The sequence below is a fragment of the Phoca vitulina genome, unplaced genomic scaffold (genome assembly GCF_004348235.1).
Source record: "Phoca vitulina isolate PV1807 unplaced genomic scaffold, GSC_HSeal_1.0 scaffold13, whole genome shotgun sequence".
In the NCBI taxonomy this organism is placed as follows: domain Eukaryota; kingdom Metazoa; phylum Chordata; class Mammalia; order Carnivora; family Phocidae; genus Phoca; species Phoca vitulina.
Window position 1 is genome coordinate 17,242,830 of NW_022589716.1, and position 27,133 is coordinate 17,269,962.

General features: G+C 40.6%; 1 protein-coding gene across 1 annotated transcript in view; it reads right to left on the reverse strand.

Annotated features, from left to right (window-relative positions):
- FHIT (fragile histidine triad diadenosine triphosphatase) overlaps nucleotides 1-27,133 on the reverse strand; it is a 1,435,811-nt gene that overhangs the window by 652,884 nt on the left and 755,794 nt on the right. The window lies entirely within an intron of this gene.

Sequence of the window (27,133 nt, forward strand, 5' to 3'; positions counted from 1 at the left end):
AATTCTAAACCATTTGAGCTGCATTAGTAAAATGAATTGGCACTGAAAACAGAGGAGTAAGAATGTATACTGATGGAAAAGTAAGTAGGGACAAGGAGTCTATTTTGTGCTTAACTTTCCAGTGAATTCCTAGACCTTCCATGAGGCCAAAGTGATGCCCTTTATTTCAGCTATGACCATTGGGTGAGATCTCAGCTTATAACGGCCTGACTGACGTGCCAGTCATAGTTGTGATTGAAAATAAAAGAGAAAAACACTGAAAACTCGAAATAGATATTCCTGTCCCTCATCTCTAGAGCAGTGTTTCTCAACCCAGGGACAATTTTGCCCCTCTCTCACTCCTTAGGGTATTTGGCAATGTCTGTTCATACTTTTAGTTTTCACGTTTGGGGGTGAGGATGCTACTGGCATCTAGTGGGATCAGATTAGGGATGCTGCTGAACAGCCCAATGCACAGGGCAGTCCCCTCACAACAAAGAATTATCTAGCCCCATATGTCAGTAATTCTGAGGTTGAAAATCACACCCTAAAGCTATGGGTGATCACTATCACTTACTTGCTTATTCAAAGACTTACAATCTGCACGGACATGAGCTGCTTAAAAAAAATAATAATAAAAGGCACAATTAACATTTAGAAGGTGAAGAGGTACATCTATTAGTAAAAATAATATTTTTCAACATAGGCTATTATGTTATTTGTTCAGTCCTTATTCATTTCATCTCCCTGATGAATAATTCTCTTTTTAATCTATTTTTAGCATTTAAATATTGTTGGATCAAGTTCTCACTGTCAAAAAGACATTAATTACAAAAAAGTAGAATGTGACCATCTCTACAGTGCTAAGTATTTTCTGGAAATCCCTTATGTCAAAATTGCCTTACAATTCTGGAGAGTTTTTGTTGTTGTTGTTGTTAATTCCAAAGGCATTATTACTTATTTATAATAACAACTTTCATACTTCTTAAAGAGAGTTTACAACAGAAATCATACCATAAAGTGGAATTAAGTGGTATTAAGTTGTTCCCTGTCTTTGAGAGAATTGAATTATAATTTGAGGGTTTGGTATCCTTGTGCACAGATGAGGGCATTTTATTTATTTATTTTTTTTAAAGATTTTTTATTTATTTATTTATTTGAGAGAGAGAATGAGAGAGAGAGAACACATGAGAGGGGATAGGGTCAGAGGACGAAGCAGACTCCCTGCCAAGCAGGGAGCCTGATGCGGGACTCGATCCAGGGACTCCAGGATCATGACCTGAGCCGAAGGCAGTCGCTTAACCAACTGAGCCACCCAGTCGCCCCAGATGAGGGCATTTTAATACTGTTTTCTTTCCCACATACTACAGAAAAGAAAAAGCAAACACACAGGAGTTAACCTCTCATAGTTTATTAGTCTCTGTCTTGCTTTGTCTGTTCATTACCAGGAAATGCTCAGTCATGGGCATAGACATAAACACGCAGGATGGGAGTATTTCTCAGCATTTTCTACCATTAAAGGTAAATTCTAAAATCTGAAAAAATGCTGTGTCCACCTGTTACAACCATCCTTTCCCTAAGTCTTTATTAACATTATTAATAAAAGAAAATGTCAAGTATCATGACTTCAGTTGCAGAAGAAAACACATATACTTTGAAGGTAGGTCTCACAACTTCAGTAGTTGAATACAATAATCTGAAATACTACTGAGAAAGTAAATGACAGCATGAAAGTATTGTCATCTCTAACAACTCACTTTGACTTGAGTTTTCAAGTCAATTATTTCATAAAATACTAGCCTTGATTGAATAAATAAAAATGTTCCAAAATGTCACTATCTGGCACAGAAGTAAGTTGTGATGTCTATGACATGCTATTTCTAGCTTAAAAATATGAATTAAATGTTTCAGAAGGAATCTCAAGCTTCGCATTTGGGAAAGAAAAAAGGACCAGTATTTGATGTTTGCATGCTGATACTGCAGCAGGAAATGACAAATGTGCAAGGATGAAGCCGACTTTTACTTACATAGAAACTGACAAGGGCTAGCTCCATGGTGAATCACTGTAGAACATAATTACAAAATCTAAAAATAAAAAAATAAAAACCACGACTATGGGCCACAGTAGCCCCTCAGCACATTCAACAGATACATAATTGCTTAAAAATGGAACAAATTTGTTGTTCAAATGTGGGAACAAGTACACACACACTTTAAGATAAATACTGTATGAGAGATGAACAAAGCTAGCAGGTATTTATATGCTAGCAAAAAAAAAAAGTATCATTTAAATGGAAACCTATTGTCAGAAGTGTAATTATGCTCAATGTCATCCCCTCCTTCTACTCTACACAGCTTTTAAATATGTTCATCTTGCTCTAATTGCTCAGTAATGGACAGAGGCTTCTAAGCAAAAACCTATTATTAGAGCAAAGAAAAATGAACAGGTAAGTCGCTAACAGAAGAGACCCTTGGTACAATTTAAAAAATGCATGCAAAATAACATTTGCTATATACCCACCAGGCTCTACTTCACTCCACAACTTAAGATACAACAGAAGTAAGAAATACCTACTCGGGCAGATTACAAAATACAAGGCAGCAGTAAGTTTTGAGACCACCAGCCAACAACCCATGGTGGAGAAGCTCTCAAGTTCTCAATAACTTTGGACAATGCCTTAAATCTATCACCCACAAAATATAGTGTACGTAGCTTTGTGTATTCAATTCTTAAGTGTAATAAAGCTACACCATCAGACATAGGAAGTAAAAAGGAACCCATGTGAAAGCTTCATTTTATGGTAATTTATTACTACCAATTTGAGATTAAAGTACAGAAGAAGGAAAAAAAACAAACTCTGAACAGTCATATGAATGACTATATGTAACATGTAAGTTGATTATCCTAAGAGTATATATAGAATTCTTAGGAGTTAAGTATTCATATAATATGATTTTATAGTATTACTTTTAGGGAAGTCAACCTTGTGGGCTACCTGGGTGGTTTAGTGAGTTGAGCATCCTATTCTTGGTTTCAGCGCAGGTCATGATCTCAGGGTCGTGAGATCAAGGCCTGCATCCAGCTCCGTGCTCGGCAGGGAGTCTGCTGGAGATTCTCTCTCTCTCCTTCTCCCTATGCGCCTCCCCTCACCCACACACTCTCACTCTCTCTAAAATAAATAAATAAATCTTAAAAAAATAAAGAGGTCAACCTTACATTTATTCAGTGTCCTAGGGAATCTGTCAGAAGTTGGGAGTCTCCTTAGGTGAAATAACAGAATTGGTAACCCTTCAGGGGTAACCACATAGCAGGCAATGCAATGAGTGCCAGACACATCCTAACTCACCCATGTTTTACTTATGAGGAAACTGAGGCAAGAAGCAAATAACGTGGCCAGAGGCACAGAGTGAGCAAGTGGCATAGCCAAGATCCAGGCCCAGGCAGCGTGGCTCCAGAGACCGTGTTCACTGGTCTCTTCTGCCTCCAGGAGATTCCCTCCTTCCCCACCTCCTTCTCACCGCCCCCCCCAACTACGGTCCCATTATCTGATTACCATCAAATAGCCATGATCTGAAACCAGAGATCCACAACCACCAGGTGTGAGCTGTGTATTTGTGAGCAATCACTTTTCTGGCATTCAGGAACTAAGGATACCATGAAACAACTCAGCAACAATGATAGGGCAATGACTACGAGAGAGCAACCTCACCTTCCAGTGTCTATCAACGCACCCACAGGGGGCGCCTGGGTGGCTCAGTCAGTTGGGCATGTGACTCTTAATTTTGGCTTGGGACGTGATCTTGGGGTTGTGGGATCGGGCCCCGAGTCAGGTTCTCTGCCCTGCGTGGAGTCAGGTTGAGATTCTTTCTCTCCCTTTGCCCCTCCCCCTGCTCATGCTTGCTTTCTCTCTCTCTCAAAATAAATAAATAAAATCTTTAAAAAAAAAAAAAGCACCCACAGTTATTATACCCATCAGTTGTTCCTCTTTCTGCACTCTGTCAGTTTCTATAGAAACCCATGGACGGCCCTGCCAACTCTCTCATATACCCAGAGAAGGTTTGTTCGTCTCCTGGTAAAGAGCAATGCTCCTTCAAGCTGGTGTAACCTTCACACTCCACTTCTTGATTGTTCTCTAAGCAGTTTCTTCAGTTCCACTATAATCACAGTAGACATGGGTGAAAACCCTAGCCTAAAAGCCAGTACCTTACCTGCAAAAAAACAGCACCCAACAGACCAAACAGCCCACACTTTCATTAATGAAGGGCCTACTATGTGAGCCACAAAATAAATGGCACATGCTGAGTCCTTTACATGCACCAACAGCTCTTTAAAGCAGAACCACCTCCATTCTATCCATGAGAACACTGAAGAGTCATGGAGAACAACGAACATGTCCAAGATCTCCTGGCTAAATAGGGTTGAAAGCAGGATTCTAACTAGGTCTGTTCTAGAAAGTCCATAGTTGGTAATATTATTTTTCCCCCTTGCTTGCATAAGGATATCTTATTTATTCTTCAGTTCCTCTTCCACTAGTCCGTACTCTCCCTGGGATCAGGAATTATGTGTTTTTCACCCCCATTTCCATTATGCTTCCTAAGAAAGTAGCACTCAGAATTTCTTAAACTACTCAAACTATGAGAGGACGGCACCTAGCACTCAGTAGGCACCTAAGTGCTTATGGTGCAGTATGGATGCATACAGATTAGAAGTCTTAAAAAGACTCCATTTAACCTAAGTTGAAAGCATTTTGATATGATAGCCCTGAATTCCTAGTTCTCTCTCATCTTCCTGTCTCTGACCTCCCCTTTCTTCATCTCTTACTTCTCCATCTTTCTATTTCTCCCCTCTCTCCATTTGTCTCTGACCATCTCTCCCACATACCACCACTATCACCACAGGCCTTGACAGCTACTGCATCCATTAACATACCATATGCATGGTCAACAATCTCACATGAAATATCCCTGACCACATCTGAGATCAAACCCTAAATAAGCACACTCACGGTACTGACATGACAAAGAACTCTACCTCAGGTAGCTCTGTGCACAAGATAAGCCTCCTAAACTAAGGAGCCCCAAACCTGACACCTGGATCTCAGAAAACAAGTGATAGATGCTTGTTTTAATCTCTCCCACGTGTATTGCTGTGGTCGGAGTGTGTGCCCACAAAACTCCCATGTTGGAATCTGTACACCCAGATTCTGATGGTGCTGAAAAGTGAAGCCTTTGGCAGGTGATTTGGTCATGAGGGGGGAGCCCTCATGAAAGGGATGAATGCTCTTACAAACGAGATCCCACTGAGCTCCCTAGTCCCTTCCTCCACGTGAGGATACAATGAGAAGTTTGCAACCGAGAAGAGTGCCCTTACCCAACAATGTTGTCCCCTTGATCTCACACTGCAAGTCTCCAGAAACTGTGAGAAATAAGTTTCTGTTCTTTATAAGCTACCTAGTCTGCAATATTTTGGTATAGCAGCCAAAAAGACGAAGGCATATATGCACCCACATATAATGACTTCCCTTTGGCATATTACTGACATCGTCATGTAATGAGACAGCCCTCCACACATGCCAACTCTCATGCTCAAAGTTCTTCATGCACCCCCTCCTGGAAGCCCCCAAACAATTCCATGGTATAGACTACTGACATCTGCATTTGACAGATGAGGAGGCCAAGGCACAGAGGGGCTCAGTAACTTGCTTAATGTCACAAAGTTACCAAGTGGAAAATACTCATTCCTAGAACCCACATTCTCTGAACATAAAGCCTACCTTCCCCGCCATACCACTCTGGCTGCTTTCTGTGAGCTTGGTGTTCTTTGTGTGGCAGGAATTTCCTGAGAATTACCCTAATTTCTCTTGCACCAGAATGGTATAGTCCTCACGAAGGCACTCGATTTAGTAATTCATTTGCATTCACTAATTGGTGTTCTATATAAATGGTTAGCAAAGTGTGGTCTCTAGGCCAGCAGCATTAGCACCACTTGGGAGAGTGTTAGAAATATTCACCCTCAGGCCTTATCCCAGACCTCCTGCATCCCAAACTCTGGGGCTGGAGCCCAACTGCCTGGGATCTTCTAAGCTTTTGAGCTAATTCTGATCTGTGTTAAAATTTCAGAATTACCGCTCTGATATTTACTGAAATTTTAGGTAATGGTCCCTTTGAAGACTCACGGTCAGAAATGAAGAAAGAGGGGCGCCTGGGTGGCTCAGTCGTTAAGCGTCTGCCTTCGGCTCAGGTCATGATCCCAGGGTCCTGGGATCGAGCCCCGCATCGGGCTCCCTGCTCGGCGGGAAGCCTGCTTCTCCCTCTCCCACTCCCCCTGCTTGTGTTCCCTCTCTCGCTGTGTTTCTCTCTGTCAAATAAATAAATAAAATCTTAAAAAAAAAAAAAGAAATGAAGAAAGAAATTGCATCGTAAGGCATCTTGCTTCAGTAACACCCAGGGGCACATTCTGTCTGTAACTCCTCACACTGTCATCTGTCCTCACACATCGGCTTTCTGCTCATAATTTCTAAATTGCAACCACCTAACAGCTTCTAAAATGAATGTCTGGCCTGGAAGATTTTAAAATGCGAGGAGAGTAAGCATCTTTGTTTCTGGATTGGACTTGTCCAATGCAGGAGACCAAATCACTCCACCTCTGAGAGCAAATTAATTACCCCTCGACATAAGTTTATTTATATGCCAAGTATGGTCTATAATGAGGTCTTTACCATGCAACCAAATTTCAAGCAATCATTCACGTAAGTAACCATATTTTAATTACTGTCACTTCTTTCATTATGTATTCTCTATATACAGTACACCTGTCAGAAGAACATTTCTTGTTTGACGGGTTGTCAGCTCCTTCTATTTTTCCTGGGTCCTGTGTTGTCCACCACCACCCCCATCAACATGTTTGGTTTTTTTTCCCTTAACTGAAGTCAAGCACTGCACAAGTTCTTGGGGACTTGGAGGCAAGTGGGATGGTTGACCAGCCCTAACGGCTGGCAGAGCCTTTCATCTCTCCTCTGAGATCACTGTTCATACGTTCTCAGTGTATCTGTCTGCTGCAATTAGGGTGTTGTAAAGCTATTGTTGATAAAGTGACATTTGCTCTAAGCATTGTCACTTTGAAGAATACCCAAGAAGGAAAATGAAAATCGATGTAATTACAAGTCATCAACTGCAAATTTCATTCACTTACTTGCTTCAAAACTGCCAAATGAAAATAATTTCAGTTTACCTTAATAACAATATATGGATATTCAATTTTTTTTGAAAAGCTTATTTTCAATCTGCATTTCTAATATTAAAAAGAGGAAAAGCACTCAGTCCAATTTTCTCTAGTTAGAGAACCCTAACTCTTACAAAACACATGCAATTGAGTGGTTGCCTGATAATTTACTGTAATAAGTACTGAAAAGTGTGTTTTAAGCCAAATGCTTTTGAAACTTTGGACTGCTGTCTTACCTGAATAGTTGTTTTTTTTTTTAATTCTAATCACTTTTTGTGAAAGAAGGTGGCACCCAAACAAGGTATCATCATGTATGATCAATGTACTACAATGAGTACTTTGATTACATGACATTGATTATCATTCTAAAATTTTCTGTACTAATTATTGTGGGGGGAAAAAAAGATAATTTACAAAACAAACAACTGAGGGCCAGTTTCTTCCAAACAACTTTGGAAACTCTGAGCAAATAAAAAGAGAATTCCCTCGAGCAGACAGTATGAGCAACTTTCAATCAGTAAATGTGGACAACACACTCCTTAGCAGAAGTCCAACCTTGGTGTCTGGCCCCAAACAAATTTTGTTTGCCCCCTGGTAATTTTGTTTTCATTTAAATGTCAGCTTTAAAAATTTACCCATAAATTTTTGCACTTAAATATTTAGATTTATATTACCTCTCAAAAAACTAGGCCACCTGGGAACAGTGGGCTGTTTAACCCCCATGGCAATGATGGGCTAGCTTCACTCTAAGTATCCTGAGGGGCTTCTGAGGACCACTGAGTTGGCACCTCTGTTTCATGTTCTGTGGTAGTTAGGGGAAAGTTCTCTCATTACCAGCCTGGAGTCATCTATGAAGATATCAAAAGGGGGTAGGACAGAGGGTAAACTTTGGAGAACGGGCAGGAAAGAAAATGGGGAGGGGGGTATCGGGATCTCTTGGGATCCAGTAATGGTGTAGGCAAAGCTTCAGGAGTGAAGGTGGGGGAGAGATGTGTAAGGCAAAAGGACCAGGAAATGGACAAGTCTGACAGGGACAGAGGTGTAGGAGAGTGGGGATACTCTGAGAAAGCCTAGAAAGAACTGACTGGAGTAACTGAAGAGAGCCTTGAATGGCAACTCAGGGAGCTTCTGGGACATTATCCAAGATACAGCTCTTAGTTTCCTTTTGAGAAACAAATCAACCCACTCCATATGTAATTTCAGCGTATGTATATGCCCACTTAAGCTTGAGTAACATGCCCTATCTCTCAACCTCCAATCCTTTCAGTCAAGGAATTGCACTTATTAGGACTATGGGAATCTGGCAGCAGTCGCTCCCAAACCCAAGAGGACTGGCACTGTAAGCAGGGAGAGCAATTGGCAAGGAAGGGGTAAGGCTAAGGGAGCAGTGGAGGGTCATTAAGGACACAAGCACCTGAGTCACACGGGCTGCGTTCCAAGTCTAAGTACCATGGCCTTTTGCAGGCTTTTTAACATCTTTGAGCCTGAGTTTTTTCAGCTCTAATGGAGGAAATAGTACCTGTGTCAGTACCTATTGTGAGGATTTAATAAAGTGATACATGTTATATACGCTTGGAAGAGTTTCCAGCACAAATAAGAGCTTAAACATTAACTGTGCTACTATCATTATCATCATCATCATCATCACTTCAACTGTACTGAGTCTTGAAGGGGGTGTCTCAGATTTGATCTGTGGCCCTGGGCAGAGAAATGGAAGTAAACAGATGACAACGAGGTTGTGAGAACATACAGGACTTGGTTATTTTAGAAATGTGGGAAGACAACCTCTTCACAAGTATTCAGAGATCACTGCATGAACCTGAAGGTGGGTGATACTTTAAGACAATAGAGATGGAGAAGGTCAAAAACAGAATCTGCTCCTCGGAGAAGTCACATTTAAGGTGTCAGCCTCACAGAGGGGTAGAACAATTCACAAAGCAGTTAAAAAGCAGAAGTTGAATTCAAAAGAAAGGTCTGAGCCAAGACGCACATTTGAAAACAGCTAATAATATTTGAGATGAAATATAACAAGAATTAGGAGCATAGATAAGCCACATCATCATGAGCATCATCATTAGATAACATTTACTATGTGTCAGAAACTGTCCTAAGCATTTTACATGGTTTATCTCAAGTCCTCAGTATAACTACCTCCCTATTTCATAGGTGGGAATACTGAGGCTTAGAGAGGTTAAAATCCTTGCTCAGAGGTGCCCAGCTTTAGACAGCATGGATTAAGAGTAGAATCCAGAGTCCTCACTCTTAATCATTTGCTGTACTCCTTCCCATAAAAGGAAAGAGAAGTCTATAAGCAAAGAGAAAGAGGGAAATAAAAGATATTAAGAGGCAAAAGTAGAGGCAAAAGTCAGTGAATCATGCCCCTAAAGAAGAGAAAGGTAATGGGTTTATGAGCTGGGCAGAGAGCCATCACAAGGCTAAACTAGGCTCTGAACACAGAGAAAAATATTTAAAAATTAAGAAGGATTGAGGAATCTAGGTGGCTCAGTTGGTTAAGCGTCTGACTCTTGATTTCAGCTCAGGCCATGATCTCAGGGTCATGAAATCAAGCCCTGTGTGGGGCTCTATGCTGGGCATGGAATGTGCTTAAGATTCTCTCTCTCCCTCTCCACCTCCCATTCATACACGTGTGTGTGAGTGTGCCTGCTTTCTCTCTCCTCTTAAATAAATAAAGCTTAAAAAAAATTAAGAGGGATTGGGGAGGGGGCTAAAAGACTAAAACAGGTACACTTGGTAAGTTGAATACCAGGTAAGAAAGCAAATCATCCCAAGACCAGGTGCCATTTCCAGTTAGAATGTAGGACAAGTAGCAGGATTTCATTGCTTAGTTTCACCAAAGAAATGAACACCAGAATTCTGCTTTCAAATTCATTTACAATAGAATTTTGGAATTATCCATTGTACTTTTGTCCAGCTTGGGTGGAGTTATTTTTTGCTTGGGAGGCTGCCAGGACTTATAAAGACACTGACGTAAGAGACACACATCCTGTGGTAGTAAATAGCATCAACTCCATAAGTGCTGCCACCACACTATACCACAACCACACCCCATCCCACCCCATCCCACCCCACCCCACCCCACGGCATGGCACGGCACGGCAGGGCGCGGCCCCACGGACCACAACAACGGCTGACACACACAGAACAGCCAGCACAAAGAGCTTGCTACCCAGCAGGCACCACACTAATGGGGGTCAATATCCCATCTCATTTACTGTTTAGAACCATCCCCTATGTGATTGGTCCCAACATCAGCCACAGTCACAGATGATGCCCTAAGGTTTAGTCCACAATTGTCAGGTGGCCAAGCCAAGTTAATCTTTAAAACCAGTCCAGGGGCACCTGGGTGGCTCAGTTGCTAAGCGTCTGCCTTCGGCTCAAGTCATGATACCAGGGTCCTGGGATCGAGCCCCGCATCGGGCTCCCTGCTCGGCGGGAAGCCTGCTTCTCTCTCCCTCTCCCACTCCCCCTGCTTGTGTTCCCTCTCTCGCTGTGTCTCTCTCTGTTGAATAAATAAAATCTTTAAAACAAACAAACAAACAAAAAAAAACAGTCCAGTCTCCTGCTACCCACAGTCTGATCTTCTCCTTGATACCAGGGTAAATCTCTTAGAACTAGAAACATCTATTTATTCCCTTTGGAAAGGTAAGCACTTATGGTGTTCTGACGGCCATTACAGCATATCTAGTTTATGGTCACTCTCATATAAGGATCTAGAGAAAGCAGCTATCTGATGTGGGGCGGAGGAGTAAGGCCCACGTCTTTCTGGCAAAGTCTGTTAGGGAGGGACAAGAAGGAAAAACAGAAAAAAAAAAAAAAAAACCCACAATGAAGATTCTTTGTAGGCTTTGAAGACAACGGCGCTGAAAAAAAAAATTTTTTTCAATCGTAAGCAGGGTGAGATGATCACTAGTGCCAAGGACATTTCTGATTGGGAAGCAAACAAAATATAAAATTATAGGTGCTAAGTGAAAGAAAGCAGACGAAAGGTTACATATGTATGAGTATACATTTGTATATCTATTGTAGGAGTCCCTTTATATGAAATAACCAGAATAGGTAAATTCATAGAGATGGAACACAGATTAATGGTTACGAAGGGCTGGGGTGGCAGGGGAGAAACTGCTTCAAGGTAAGGGGTTTACTTTGGGATGATGGAAACGTTTTGAAACCAGAGGGAGTTAGAGGTCCACAACACTGTGAATGTACTAATTGCACCTGCACTGTTCACTTCAAAATGGTTATTTTATTATGAATTTCATCTCAACAAATTATTTTTAAAATAAAAAAAATAAATTTCAGGATGTAGACTAACAAAGGGATCTTCTACTTTTCCCCCAGAATATTAAAAAAAAAAAAAAAATCACCATGAAAGATGAAAACATTATTATTTCTATGTTTGGGTTTAATTTGGCAAGGGAGAGACTTTTTCTCTTTTTTTTTTTTTTCCTCTTCATTACTCCACAAAATCACATACAAAAATGTACCACAGCAACAATGAAACTTCTTCTCTATAGGCTTTAGTTACTACAGTAGAAGACAAAGAAAATGAACCACATGGATAACAAATTTCCTGACTATGAAGATAGTTCTCACCCCCATCAAAGTGTTCAAAGATTATCTTCAATTACAGAAGAGAAAAGTAACTTTTAGATTCATTTAGAGGCAGAGCTTAGTGCTATCTGTGTTAGTTCAGGTTCTCTGATCAGCAGACTTTGCATTAGGATTAGACATGCAAGAAGTGTATTGCGGGAGGTGGTGGGTAGAGGGAAGGTAGAGTAGCAGGCAGAAAGAGCTAGCTGCCAGACCATGATGTAGGTCTGATTCCTCCAAAGGATGGGGTAGAAGGTAGTTTTGGATGGGAAGAGTCTTGGCCTCCAGGGTAATTCCATGGAAAGTTTGACTAGGCCCAGAAGGAGCCTTTGAGCCAGTCTTCCAATGAAAGAACCACATGTATCACAGGTGTGGGTCTGTACTAACTAGCCCGCTTGCCTTCATTCATTGGCTACGGGAAACATACCCTTGGCACCACACAATGGTGGGTCCACAGCAGCCTGACTGCATTCTTCAGTCAATTTTGCTCCTGCCACAAAAGATCTGAGTGGCACGTTTTCACAGAACCACCTGGACATATTTTCAGTCTTCACTGTACATATTTGGCAGGGAGTTAGTGTTCTAACTCCCACAATAGTGAGGAACAGGCAAGTGTGGTCCACTGAAATCTGCAAACAACACCCAATTTTATTTTAGGTAAAAGTTTCTGTAACCTCTCCCACCTAAATCTAGGAGGTATATTGCTAGGGAGGGAGGAGAAAGGAAACTCATAACAATGACATTGTAAGTGTTCACACTAAGCAAAAGTCCACCCAGCAAAGCAACTAACCAAATGAGCAAGTCAACACCAAGGCTACAATCTACAAATGGTAAGTCAGATCCTGCACATCAAGTGTGACAATTAATTAACATTAATTGGAAATGTTAGAAAGAAATACAGATTTTTGTCTGTTTAACCATATGGGGAACAGGGTCACTCACATAAGTATTCACATAAGTGTTAGCACTTCCCTCCTCCCATGAGTAATAAACCTGTTCTTTTAGACTAATAGAACATTTTATGACACATATCCACAAGTTTTGTATTTATTATTTTTGTCTAAAATCTAGAGAGATACTTCATAAACTACATATTTGATATATTAAAAATTTTAAAGGCTACTATATGATCCAATAAATCAAATTACATGGGAGGAGTAAGGAACATGGAATCAAGCTAGGTGATTTCATTGGAACCAAATAAAAACATTATTTATATACCACAGCGGTAGAAACAAAATCTGTTTTTGGAAGAAGCAATAAAGTCCAGTTGTGTTACAAGAAAAGGCTTTAAAAATAAAATAATATGAATAATAAAAGAATTTGTATATGTATGTACATCTGTGTCCTGTTGTCATTGACACTAATCTATGATTATTAAACTTACGTACTTCTGCAAGTATCTATCTATATATAGATATAATTTTAAAAATAAGAATTCAAAGAGGGAAAGCCTATGGGTAAGAATGAAACTGTATCATATTCTGAGAAGTAAATACTACGCTTCGCAGAGAGTTTTTAAAAAGCCAATGCTAGTCTCATTTCCTTTGTGCCACATAATCAGCCCCTTTTAGAGTACGATGCACTTCCTATCAGCTTTCCAGTCCTTGCAGCAACAATCTGCTAACCAAGAACTAAATAAACCACCTAAACGTTAAAGTACATCTTAAGGTATTTCATTCAAATCCCAGGAAATGTTTCCTCTCGTTATAGTACCTGAGTTTTTGAGTAAAATTTCTCTTTTTTTTCAGAATGGGATTTTCCCCCTAGTTCTACAGTGAATATACCATTTTCTCCCATACTTAACCCTCAGGATGGAGGAAGTAGTATCCTCCAACATTTTGTGAAGACAGACTAATTTCCCCAAAAGTTAAACTCAGCGAGACAGATACTGAGTATCGGCTGCCTCTGGTGTCCACGGTCTCCCATGATGACCACCAAGGGAAGGTCAGGTTGCTAACTGCAATCTGGTCACATATCTCTGCCTCCCACCCCAGTTCGGGCTGGTTTCATGTGGGATCTGGAGGACAGAAACATGGATTTCGTAATCAGTAAGCTTGTAGGAGTCACACACACAATGGAGCAATCAAAAAGGTGAGCAGGTGAATATTCCCTTTCAGAGGATAAATTACCTTTTCCTGGAAAATGATTATTGGCTGACAACGAGGTGGTAATTTACTTCTCTCCAGCCTATAATAAACAAAAATACAAAGTAGGACACCATTTGCAATAACTATGTGGGTGATTATAATCACCTTTTAGCCTTGAAACCAGTCCCTATCTCATCAGCTATGATACATAAATATTGTTTTAGATTTTCATGCCTTCTAAAAGAAAAGCTTTTGTGTGCTCCTATCTCATCAGTTATGTTTTTTGTTTTTGTTTTTTTTTTTTAGATTTCCATGCCTTCCGAAAGAAAAGCTTTTGTGTGTCTCAGCTTGGCAAGCTGTCCCTAATGGCCCCTATTACCAAACTTAACAGAGTTTGAGATTTCTTTGAAGTAAACCCTGTTTCTTAATTCAGCCTACGTTCTTGCTTCCCCCTTCAGGAAGGAGTCTGAGGCAGGCAGTTCTCTTATGGAAACAGGACAGAAGAGGTGTGTTATAGAGGTCAGCAATGACTGAGCTGATTGCTCTGGAAGGACAGCAGCATTCTGGGTGGAGTAATAAAGGTTCCTTAGGTAAGACTGCTTCTTTCAGTGGGTCTCTGATTATCTAGGGGCCTAACCGGAAGTAGAGGTTGTGACAAAAAAGCATAACAGCGATTGGAATATACAGCATAGGAATTCTTGAGTTGTCTGTAGGTGCTATAGTAAGGCAGGGGACAGGAGGGGATGGCACAACTTGAGGACCTGGAGAAGAGAGGAGATGGAAGACACACTGGAATGGGAAGCAAGGAACGAAGGATCCTAACAGTAGCCTGCCTCGAAGAAGGAAAGAGCTTGAGGAGAAGCTCTACCTAAGAGGTGTCCAAGCTTGCAGCAAGAGACTGTATTGGAAGTGGATCCCTGTTTGTCCTAGAATTACCTTCTGTTATGTCCACGCCTCCAGATAAAGTCTGTTCCAATCACCCTGGGTTAGTAGCACTCTGGGGACTGGAGGAGTAGACAAAAGAGGTCTGCTGGTCCCCAGAGGCGAGAGGCTGAGTGGAGACACCAGCGCGCACACACAAGCAGGAAGCCAGAGCAAGAAAGGGCAGAACATCATAGAACTTCCCAAATGTTTGAAATCACTGGGGTTGGGAAGCCGGTCTTCCCACAGTAGGTAGGATTATGCCGTTTCCTTTGGAACAGTACATAGAGGAGCTCAAAAGACCAAAGAACTTAAGGGCTATCAGCTCTCAATGAGAGGAATTTGTTAAAGTACAGGTCTCTAAAAAGGAAATTGAATTAGCTATCAACATTTAAAAATGAAACTTTTTTTCTAGCTCTATGGCTTCTTTGGTAAAGAAAAAAAAAAAAAAAAAGACAGTCTGAAAATGTCAGGCTTGAATTCCCGGGCACTGCACGGCAACTGATGCTTACAGAGTTCTTAACAGACACAACTCCCCATTACCCACCAGCCAGACCAGTTCACTCATTCATATGGCCCACCTGTGCCTGGAGGCACCATTGTGCAAACCCTGATAGTACAGGGGGTCCACACATGACAAATGGCATAGCCTATGCATTAGCAACGGTTATTTTTGCCTTGCCCTTAGTAGCGGCTCAGTATAAGTGTGGTGAATTCCTTGGTTCTGTACTAGAAGGGAAAGGCAAGTTAACCTGCCAATATATGTGGGGTCTTCCTGTTGGCTTATGTTAATGAAAGGCATGTGTGCTGGTTATTCTCCATTTCCCCAGATCCATTCTCTGTTCTTCCTGTCCTGTGTCCCGGTAAGTTATTTTCTATGCATCTGCCAGACTCCTTTTCCCTCTGACTTCTGGTAGGTTTGGCCAATAAGAATCATGAGCAAAAGACTGGTGGCTGTGAAGGGAGAGAAGATGGAGTACTTACTCCCTCTGATTCTTATAATGCTTCTATAATCTCCATGGAGTCCCGTTGGATAGGATCAGCTCTTGTGTGGCTCTCCTATCTATTGGCCCATCCAGGCAACAGAGGTGATAAAGGCTTCCCTCCATTGGTACTCCCTGGTGCTTCTCCACTCCCTTTACTTCTCTCCACACTGTTCATACCTTATAAACAGTCCCTTTACTAAAACCCCCTTCCATTCAATCCTCTGATGGTGCCATCTGTTGCCTGCTGGCCCTGGATAGATCAGATATGAACATTCCAAATTTGGGCACAAAAGTAGCTGGACAGAAAAAACCAAAAGGAGGTAGAGGAAAAAAAGAGTAGATTTCAAATGAGTCTTAAAAAAAAAAAAAGAAAAAACGACTAGTGCAATCTTGCAGTTTGGTCTTTACAAGGCTTACTTGCCTTAATCAGATACTTAAATGGTTGAGTGTTCTGGGTCATTTCTTCTCTGAAGCCTTTCATTTCATGTGTAATTAGAAACACGCCAGTCTGTAATGATGGCAGCCTTCAAAATGGTCAGTCTGTCACTTTCACATCTCTAATGCAAAACACAAATGCCTGCCTGATTACTAAGAGTCTTATTAAGGGGCCATTGTTTTCCCCTTTCTGCCAACTCCTCCCATCTCCTGATCTTTATCATCTTGCATTCTACTTAAAGAGGGGTCTAAAAGAAAAAAGATAATCCCATAGACACCCACATCAGACTGTATTCATAACTGAGGTAAAGTGCATCTGGTCTTGTCATTCAGTTTTTGTTTCCCTGTCTGAATCTAAGAATAACCTGAAGTCTTTTGCAAAACAGGGAGGAAGTTTTTCCAAGGAGCATGAGGGTGACAGAAGTTACCCACGATGGAAATCCCAGTCAAGAGTCTGGTTGGATTTCACCGTGGCTGCCACTTGACTTTACTAACTTTTTTTGGATGTGATATTTAGTGTCATTAATTTTAGGTATGGCTATTATCTTTTGTAAAACTAATCAGATCTGGCAGATCGTGTCCTTTAAAGAGGACACTAATTCTAAAAACTGCATAGTTTCTCTGTTAGCTGAGATAAAGAAAAATAATCTTTATTTTTACAAGTGATTAATTCTATTCATTTTTTAAAAACCTATTACTGCAACATTATGCACCAGGTTTTTCACAGACACCTGTTTACAAATTATCTAAATTTCAGAGAAGTCTGGTAGTGGTTTAGAAAATATAGTCTTTTACCCATAATAAAGGAGTATTAGCACTGAGGGCTAGAAAGAGTCCAAAAATGGAACAGATCAGCTTCTTAGCTCCTGGAGGGTAGAGAATATCAGTCACTGTATCTTTGCTGATGAACACAGAACCTGGCACAAGGTAAATGCTCAATTAATGTTTACTGAAAGAAAAGAATGCCTTTGTGGCCAACTATCTTGGCTGACTTCACTCATGCTTAGTCCAACACCTAGAACAAGTATCTATTCTCAAGGACCACCTTTTTGCAGCAATGCTCATGCCCTGAACACAACTCTTATTCAGCAGAGAGATCTCCAGCACCATAGAAAGGTTTTGACTGGTTCTCTGCATTAGCATACAAAGCCTACATTTTTGCCTACGGAGAGGATAATGGGAGTCAACAGTCTCAGTCTTCCTCAAGTGGCACTTACTTCCTCTGAAAAGCCCAGGGACACAAAGACAAAAAAAGCAACACTGAAATGACCAGTGTGAGCAAGTAGAATTGCAATGACAGAGTCAGGCAAAGTAAGAAGCAATTAGTAGGTTTGTCTTGGTGCAGCTTCAAGAGTGCTGGTGAGGGAGCACCTGGCTGGCTCAGTTGGTAGAGCATGTGACTCTTGATCTCAGGGTCATGAGTTCAAGGCCCACATTGGGCATGGAACCTACTTAACTAAAAAAACAAAATTTTTTTAAGTATTCTGGGGGCGCCTGGGTAGCTCAGTCTGTTACGCGTCTGCCTTCAGCTCAGGTCATGATCCCAGGGTCCTGGGATCAAGCCCCACATCAGGCTTCCTGCCCAGCGGAGAGCCTGCTTCTCCCTCTTCCTCTCCCCCTCCTCCCTGCTCATGCCTGTGCATGCTCGCTCGCTCTCTCTCAAATAAATAAAATCTTAAAAAAACAAGTATTCTGTGAGTGCTGGTTGAGGGTGCCTGGTTGGCTCCCTCAGTAGAGCATGAGACTCTTGATCTTGGGGTCATGAGTTTGAATTGCACGTTGGGCAGGGAGTTTATTTTTTTTTAAAAGTGCTGATTGGTAAAATTACCTCAGGATCTGGTGGTGCTTGGATTTCTTTACATGGACTTTTGGGAAAAGGGAAAAGGTGGTTTAACCACCTTTCTGGAGAACCATCCAGTAACACCCAAATGGAGTAAATGTGTACATCTTTGCCTAGGTCACTGGGATCAACATTCCTAAGCTTTCTTTAGTGGCACAACAAATACAGTGCTGAAAAGGGGGAGCCCAGGGAGGTGTGTGCAGCACAAACTCTCCTTTGGGGAGTAAGGACAAAGTGTTGTGTTCATAGATCTGTTTGGTGGTATTGAATCCTTTAAGAGAAAATTATACTTGAAAATTTGTATGGAATATCTACCCTATGGGAAAAGAACATATATATATACCACTAATCATAGTGAATTAAAATGACCTTCCAAGAGCCTAGTATGTCAATTAAGAAATAATGTGCCCTTTAGTAAAGATTTCTTCTAGTTATATCAAAGAGGGAGAGGCTCATTTAGGCACTAAGTTTCAACACCTACACGTCTCTAAGTTGTTAGCCTCCTTTTAAAAGAGGAAGGTTTACATTACTTAGAGCTCCCTCAACAGCATCAAGGAATCCTGTGGCAATGCAGCTAAGCCAGCCCCAAGAGCAATAAGACACTCTGCACAGGGTAAACCATCAAAACTGGTGAAAAGACTGCAAAATCTCTCATCTTAAACCTAACACTGTAGAGGTTATTCATCACTTAACAAAACAAGAAAGTGCATTTTATTTATTTTTTTTTTTTAAAGATTTTATTTATTTATTTGAGAGAGAGAATGAGAGAGAGAGAGCATGAGAGGGGCGAGGGTCAGAGGGAGAAGCAGACTCCCCGCCGAGCAGGGAGCCCGATGCGGGACTCGATCCCGGGACTCCAGGATCATGACCTGAGCCAAAGGCAGTCGCTTAACCAACTGAGCCACCCAGGCGCCCAAGAAAGTGCATTTTAAACTGAAGCCCACAAAATGAGAATCCATCATTTCAGGCCACCGAGTCTATACTAGTGGTTGAACCCAGATATGGCAGTAGCCACCAAGACCCTCTTCCCAACTTGGGGGAATATCATTCATTTTTTTTTTTCCCTTACAGAGAGAGAGAGAGAGAGATCACACACACATGATGGGCGGGGAGGGGCAGAGGGAGAGGGAGAGAGACTCTCAAGCAGGCTCCAAGCTCAGCGCAGAGCCTGACGCAGGGCTGGATCTCACGACCCCAGGATCATGACCTGAGCCGAAATCAAGAGTCAGAACGCTTCACCGACTGAGCTACCCAGGAGCCCTGAAAATCATTCATTCTTTAGGACAAGGTTGAAAGTCACCTCCTCTGGACATACTCCCTGAGCTCAGGCAGGCATTCCTTTGGCTGGATAGACAGGTAGCTCCCTGTCCCTCTCTCCATCACCGCACTGGTATCGCCCTGCCATTGCAGTTCTCTCTAATGAGACCATAGGCTCTAGAACAGCTAGTACCATGTCTGTCTTCTGAATTCCCAGGACCGGTAACGACGCATGGCAGAAGAACTCGCTTTCCCAGACTCCTCCTGGCAGAGGACACAGTCATAGGATTCACGCCTCACTACGACAGACTCAGAAAACAACAGGATGCAGCAGGAGTCACCACAGAAATCCAGTTTCCGAAGGAGGGTGACAGAAGGACGTCTAGCTTTCAGTGGTGCAGTAGCAGAGTCTCTCTAGTGTATTTTTTCCCCTCAAACTAGCTGTACCAGGAGTTCTCAAGTGAGTGCGATTTTAGGATTTTGGTCCCACTTCCCCCTGCCCCCGCAACCCTAGGGCTTTGGGCAATTTTTGGAGATACCTTAGGCCATTACGACTAGAAGGTGCTACTGGCATTTAGGAAGCTAAGGCCAAGGATGGCGCTACACGTGGTGTAGTAGTGCAGTACACAGAACGGACCCCTCAAGAACGGCGATAGGACACAGGTTCCAAACGGAGCAAGAATGATTTTTGTCATCTGCCAATAGGATCACTATCTTTGCCTCTCTAAGCCTTGTGTCCTCATCAGTGTCAAGGCCATAAAAGTCAACTTCCTAAGTGTTAAGTGGTGAGACCTGGCACATAAGAGATGCTTAATTATTATCAGGTATTTGTAGTAATTATTATCCTAACAAAAGCCAACACTGATTCTGCACTGATTATGAGTGTGTCAGGCACTGTGCTAAATCAACTTAAAAGTTGATATTATAATGTCACATCCTCCAGTCCTCAAAACACACTTGGTAAAATGATTGACGTTGATGGAGGAGTGTTTACTAAATGGTCATATACATAGGCCCATATAGAAGACATAAAAATGTTTATCAGGACACAATGCTGAAAACAGTAAATTAAATTTCTCTTATTCCATTAAGACTGCTTTCCTCTAGGAAGTTCCTGATCTTAAGAACCAGGCAATCTGACACGTAAAGACAATGCTGTTTTATCCTTCTCTTCAGACAAAATACAATCAAACAAGGCATGGCTAAGACCCATTACTGCTGGTCCGGCAGACCACTGGAGCCAAGACTGCCACTAATTCTGTCCTGCTATATGCCGCAAAGTGAAAGAGACACATGGCACTTCAAATAAATCAATTTCCTTTAGTAGTTTCCTTTCCTTATCGCTTGTTTTTACTGTATGTTTTGTGGATCAAGTTAATCATTTTCATGTAAAGATCAATCTCAATATGTGCTTTCACTTGAAAGTTGTCGGATTTTGTGGTGAAGCCCAATTCTAGAGAGAGATGGGAAATTATACACCAGACTTTCATGGTTTCCAGTGGCCCAACCATTCCATGGCTTTTTGATAATAACACCCCAAAATCATCTTCACTGTCAGTGATGGTGAGGATGTGCCCTTGTCATGACTGGGCACATTTTCCAATTTAGCCAATTGGATACTCCTTCTTTGACAGCTGAATCTTGATTATAGTAACCAGAAGACTCAAAAAACAAAACAAAACAAAACAAAACTGGATATTGTTTTTTCCCCAATGGTGGAGTCCTCGGAAGACTGCTGAGTAGCACTTGCTGGCTTTAACCCCAAATCTAGGCCACTTCCTGTTTATGCCCAAGTGTCATTCTCCCATGTACACATTGGAGTAATGTGTACAATGAACTTGAGAGACTGCCAATAAATTCCTTTTTTTTGCTTAAGCTAACTAGAATCTACTTCTGTTTGCTTATAACCAGAACAACACCAACTGTTACTGGTAAAGATACTGGATTACTTAGGATGTTACAAAACTCTACTGATATGAATGAACCTTGACTCAGGATGTATTTCCCTTCTTCCTCTGCTTAATCTCTTAGACACCTTGTTCCTTAGTTCATAAGTCTATGGGGGATAAAAGGCTGAGGAAGCCTTATAATAAGGGATGCTTAGTAAGCCAAGAGAGTTGTTACTACAAACTTTCCTATAGATCAGGTTATCTGAAAACATAAGCAAGTGATCATATCTTTTTGAATCTCTTGAAATTTAACTACATCACACACTTATTGAGGATGACTCAGGCAACTTCTGAGTTAAAAATATCCAAGTTTACGCAACATTCAAGCGTTCCATATTTAAATAATGGTACATATGTATAAATAAATATGTAGTCATATATATTTTTTAATAATACCCCTACATTTCTTTTCCCTTTGATGAATTATTGATCCATAACAAGAAGAGTTTCATATAACCATTACTAGGTCGTGCAGAAGTCACTAACAGCGAAGGTCATATTTCAATTTTCATATATCAATTACACACTAAACAAAGGCTCTACCTTATGATAGCACATGGCTCATTTTGAAGGTATTTAAGAGAACTTTCTTCACGTTTCTTCAATCAGTACCTATTACCTATCCTTTTTAAAAACACAGGCAAAATTTATGTGTGTACATGGATGGACATACACAGGCACATTTATTCTAGACACTCATTTCAAATAAACTGCACTGTCACCATCCTAGCCTATAATGTTTAAGCACTCTGAACATGATGTCAAGTTGCAACACACTCCTTCAACTGAGACTTGAACTAAAAATTGAGGGTAAATTGGGCTTCCAGACCCAGACCTGAACTTTTTGTTCTAAATAAAGCCCATCCTGGGCCGCTTCCCATAGCTCTCAACCCACATTTGCCTACTGGGCATCCTCTAGAGCAGAAACCTCCTTCTATAACACTGAAAAGAATATGGATATCCCAGAAGTTCACTACATGTAAAATTCAACGTGGCAAGAAATTACAGTCAGAAGAAGTGAGCAAAAAGAATGAGATTTGCAGATCTTTAAAGACAGGTAACAGAAAAGGGGGAAAGCAAGAAGATTGTGAAAAAAGTCATGGGAAGATTGAAATGAGGGAGACGAAGAAAGACAAGTTAAGGAGAGAAAAGGGACGGTGAGGGTTGAGACTAGGCATAACTGATGATAGAAAATGAAGGTTAGTAATTTGGACCAAGTGTATCATCTACTTATCAATATGGTATTTCCTAAGATTTAACAAAAATTGGAAAAAATAGGACTTCAACAATGATTCAGTTCTATCCCAATGCCTGCTTCAAAGGAAAGATCAATTTCTATTATTGGGGATGGACTTTTTTTTTTTTTTAATGATCCCAAATGATTTTCCTGAGAGTATGTAGAAGAGTTACTTGCCATAGATTAAAGAATGCATATCCATTAGCTGATGATAACAAGGAGCTTCGCAGCACAAGGTTAAGGCCATGGTCTCCAAGTCTGATGTCAGATTCTGGAGGCTCAAAACTCAGCACTACAGCTTATTTAAGAATTAGGTGACTTCTGCCAATTCCTGAGTATGTCACTGAGCCTCAGTTTCCTCCTTTACAAAACAGAGTAATACCTCCTTCAATGAATTCTTATTAAGATTAAATATGAAAGTGTATATTGTAAAACTAAATCAGAAGCCCCAAGTTTTTTTTAAGTCTACCTTGATTAAAATTACAATTAAAAATATCGGCCATTAATTTCAGAGTACTTAGTGAAAAACTTGAGGTAAAGACATTGTTGACTCAAAGGCAATTGCAAATTTAAGTCCTAGACTAATCATAACTCTTTGTTTAGAAAGAAAGGAGTCTAAAGTCAAATTTGAGAGAAATTTATAATTTTCAAGTTCTTATAAAATTGAGTATTTGCATAATTCAGTTTACCAAAGGTGACAATGACCTTGTACAAATTAAAACACTTGCTTTACTTCCAGGACAAACAAAAACTAAAAGAATTTGCAAACACAAAACCAGCCCTACAAGAAATATTCAAAGGGGTCCTCCAAGCAAAGAGAGCGCCTAAAAGTAACATAGACCAGAAAGGAACCGAAACAATATACAGTAACAGACACCTTACAGGCAATACAATGGCACTAAATTCATATCTTTCAATAGTTACCCTGAATGTAAATGGACTAAATGCCCCAATCAAAAGACACAGGGTATCAGAATGGATAAACAAAACAAGACCCATTGATATGCTATCTGCAAGAGACTCATTTTAGACCCAAAGACACCCCCAGATTTAAAGTGAGGGGGTGGAAAACCATTTATCATGCTAATGGACACCAAAAGAAAGCTGGGGTGGCAAGCCTTATATCAGACAAATTAGATTTTAAACCAAAGACGGTAATAAGAGATGAAGAAGGACACTATATCCTACTTAAAGGGTCTATCCAACAAGAAGATCTAACAATTGTAAATTTCTATGCCCCTAACATGGGAGCAGCCAATTATATAAGCCAATTAATAACAAAATCAAAGAAAGACATCGACAACAATACAATAATAGTGGGGGACTTTAACACCCCCCTCACTGAACTGGACAGATCATCTAAGCAAAAGATCAACAAGGAAATAAAAACTTTAAATGACACACTGGACCAAAGGGACTTCACAGATATATTCAGAACATTCCATCCCAAAGCAACAGAATACACATTCTTCTCTACTGCCCATGGAACATTCTCCAGAATAGATCACATCCTAGGTCACAAATTAGGTCTCAACTGGTACCAAAAGATTGGGATCATTCCCTGCCTATTTTCAGACCACAATGCTTTGAAACTACAACTCAATCACAAGAGGAAAGTCAGTAAAAACTCAAATACACGGAGCCTAAAGAGCATCCTACTAAAGAATGAATGGGTCAACCAGGAAATTAAAGAAGAATTAAAAAATTTCATGGAAACCAATGAAAATGAAAACACAACTGTTCAAAATCTTTGGGATGCAGCAAAGGCAGTCCTAAGAGGAAAGTATATAACAATACAAGTCTTTCTCAAGAAACAAGAAAGGTCTCAAATACACAACTTAACCTGACACCTAAAGGAGCTGGAGAAAGAACAGCAAATAAAGCCTAAACCCAGCAGAAGAGAAATAATATAAGATCAGAGCAGAAATCAATGAAATAGAAACCAAAAGAACCACAGAACAGATCAACAAAACTAGGAGCTGCTTCTTTGAAAAAATTAATAAGATTGATAAACCCCTCACCAGACTTATCAAAAAGAAAAGAGAAAGGACCCAAATAAATAAAATCATGAATGAAAGAGGAGAGATCATAACCAACACCAAAGTAATACAAACAATTATGAGCAACTATATGCCAGCAAATTAGACAATTTGGAAGAAATGGATGCATTCCTAGAGATGTATCAACTACCAAAACTGAACCAGGAAGAAATAGAAAACCTGAACAGAACTATAACCACTAAGGAAATTGAAGCAGTCATCAAAAATCTCCCAACAAACAAGAACCCAGGGCCAGATGGCTTCCCAGGGGAATTCTACCAAACATTTAAAGAAGAATTAATACCTATTCTTCTGAAACTGTTCCAAAAAATAGAAATGGAAGGAAAACTTTCAAACTCATTTTATGAGGCCAGCATTACCTTGATCCCAAAATCAGACAAAGATCCCATCAAAAAGGAGAATTACAGACCAATATCCCTGATGAACATGGATACAAAAATTCTCACCAAAATACTAGCAATAGGATCCAACAGCACATTAAAAGGATTATTCACCACGACCACCTGGGATTTATTCCTGGGCTGCAAGTTTGGTTCAACATCCGCAAATCAATCAGTGTGATACAATACATTAATAAAAGAAAGAACAAGAACCATATGATCCTCTCAATAGATGCAGAAAAAGCATCTGACAAAGTACAGCATCCTTTCTTGATTAAAACTCCTCAGAGTGTAGGGATAGAGGGTACATACCTCAGTATCTTAAAAGCCATCTACGAAAAACCCACAGCGAATATCATTCTCAATGGGGAAAAACAGAGCTTTCCCCCTAAGGTCAGGAACATGGCAGGGATGTCAACTATCACCACTGCTATTCAACACAGTACTAGAAGTCCTAGCAACAGCAAACAGACAACAAAAAGAAATAAAAGGCATCCGAATTGGCAAAGAAGTCAAACTCTCACTCTTTGCAGATGATATGATGCTTTAATGTGGAAAACCCAAAAGACTCCACCCCAAAACTGCTGGAACTCAAAAATCAATGCACAGAAATCAGTGGCATTCCTATACACCACCAAGACAGAAGAAAGAGAAATTAAGGAGTCGATCCCATTTACAATTGCACACAAAACCATAAGATACCTAGGAATAAATCTAACCAAAGAGGCAAAGGATCTGTACTCAGAAAACTATAAAATACTCATGAAAGAAATTGAGGAAGACACAAAGAAATGGAAAAACGTTCTATGCTCATGGATTGGAAGAACAAATATTGTGAAGATGTCTATGCTACCTAGAGCCATCTACACATTTAATGCAATCCCTATCAAAATACCATCAACTTTTTTCAAAGAAATGGAACAAATAATCCTAAAATTTATATGGAACCAGAAAAGACCCCGCATAGCCAGAGGAATGTTGAAAAAGAAAAGCAAAGCTGGCAGCATCACAATTCCGGACTTCCAGCTCTATTACAAAGCTGTCATCATCAAGACAGTATGGTACTGGCACAAAAACAGACACATAGATGAATGGAACAGAATAGAGAGCCCAGAAATGGACCCTCAACTCTATGGTCAACTCATCTTTGACAAAGCAGGAAAGAATGTCCAGTGGAAAAAAGACAGTCTCTTCAACAAATGGTGTTGGGAAAATTGGACGGCCACACGCAGAAGAATGAAACTGGACCATTTCCTTACACCACACACAAAAATAGACTCCAAATGGTTGAAAGACCTCAATGTGAGACAGGAGTCCATCAAAATCCTAAAGGAGAACACAGGCAGCAACCTCTTCGACCTCAGCCACAGTAACTTCTTCCTAGAAACATCACCAAAGGCAAGGGAAGCAAGAGCAAAAATGAACTATTGGGACTTCATCAAGATAAAAAGCTTTTTTTTGCACAGCAAAGGAAACAGTCAACAAAACCAAAAGACAACCGACAGAATGGGAGAAGATATTTGCAAATGACATATCAGATAAAGGGCTAGTATCCAAAATCTATAAAGAACTTCTCAAACTCAACACCCAAAGAACAAAGAATCCAATCAAGAAATAGGCAGAAGACATGAACAGACATTTTTCCAAAGACGACTTCCAAATGGCCAACAGACACATGAAAAAGTGCTCAACATCTCTTGGCATCAGGGAAATCCAAATCAAAACCTCAATGAGATACCACCTCACACCAGTCACAATGGCTAAAATTAACAAGTCAGGAAATGACAGATGTTGGCAAGGATGCGGAGGGAGGGGAACCCTCCTACACTGTTGGTGGGAATGCAAGCTGGTGCAACAACTCTGGAAAACAGTACAGAGGTTCCTCAAAAAGTTGAAAATAGAGCTACCCTATGACCCAGCAATTGCACTACTGGGTATTTACCCCAAAGATACAAATGTAGGGATCCCAAGAGGTACATGCACCCTAATGTTTATAGCAGCAATGTCCACAAGAGCCAAACTATGGAAAGAGCCAAGATGTCCATCGACAGATGAATGGATAAAGAAGTGGTATATATATATGCAATGGAATATTATGCAGCCATCCAAAAAAAAAAAGAAATCTTGCCATTTGCAATGACACGGATGGAACTAGAGGGTATTATG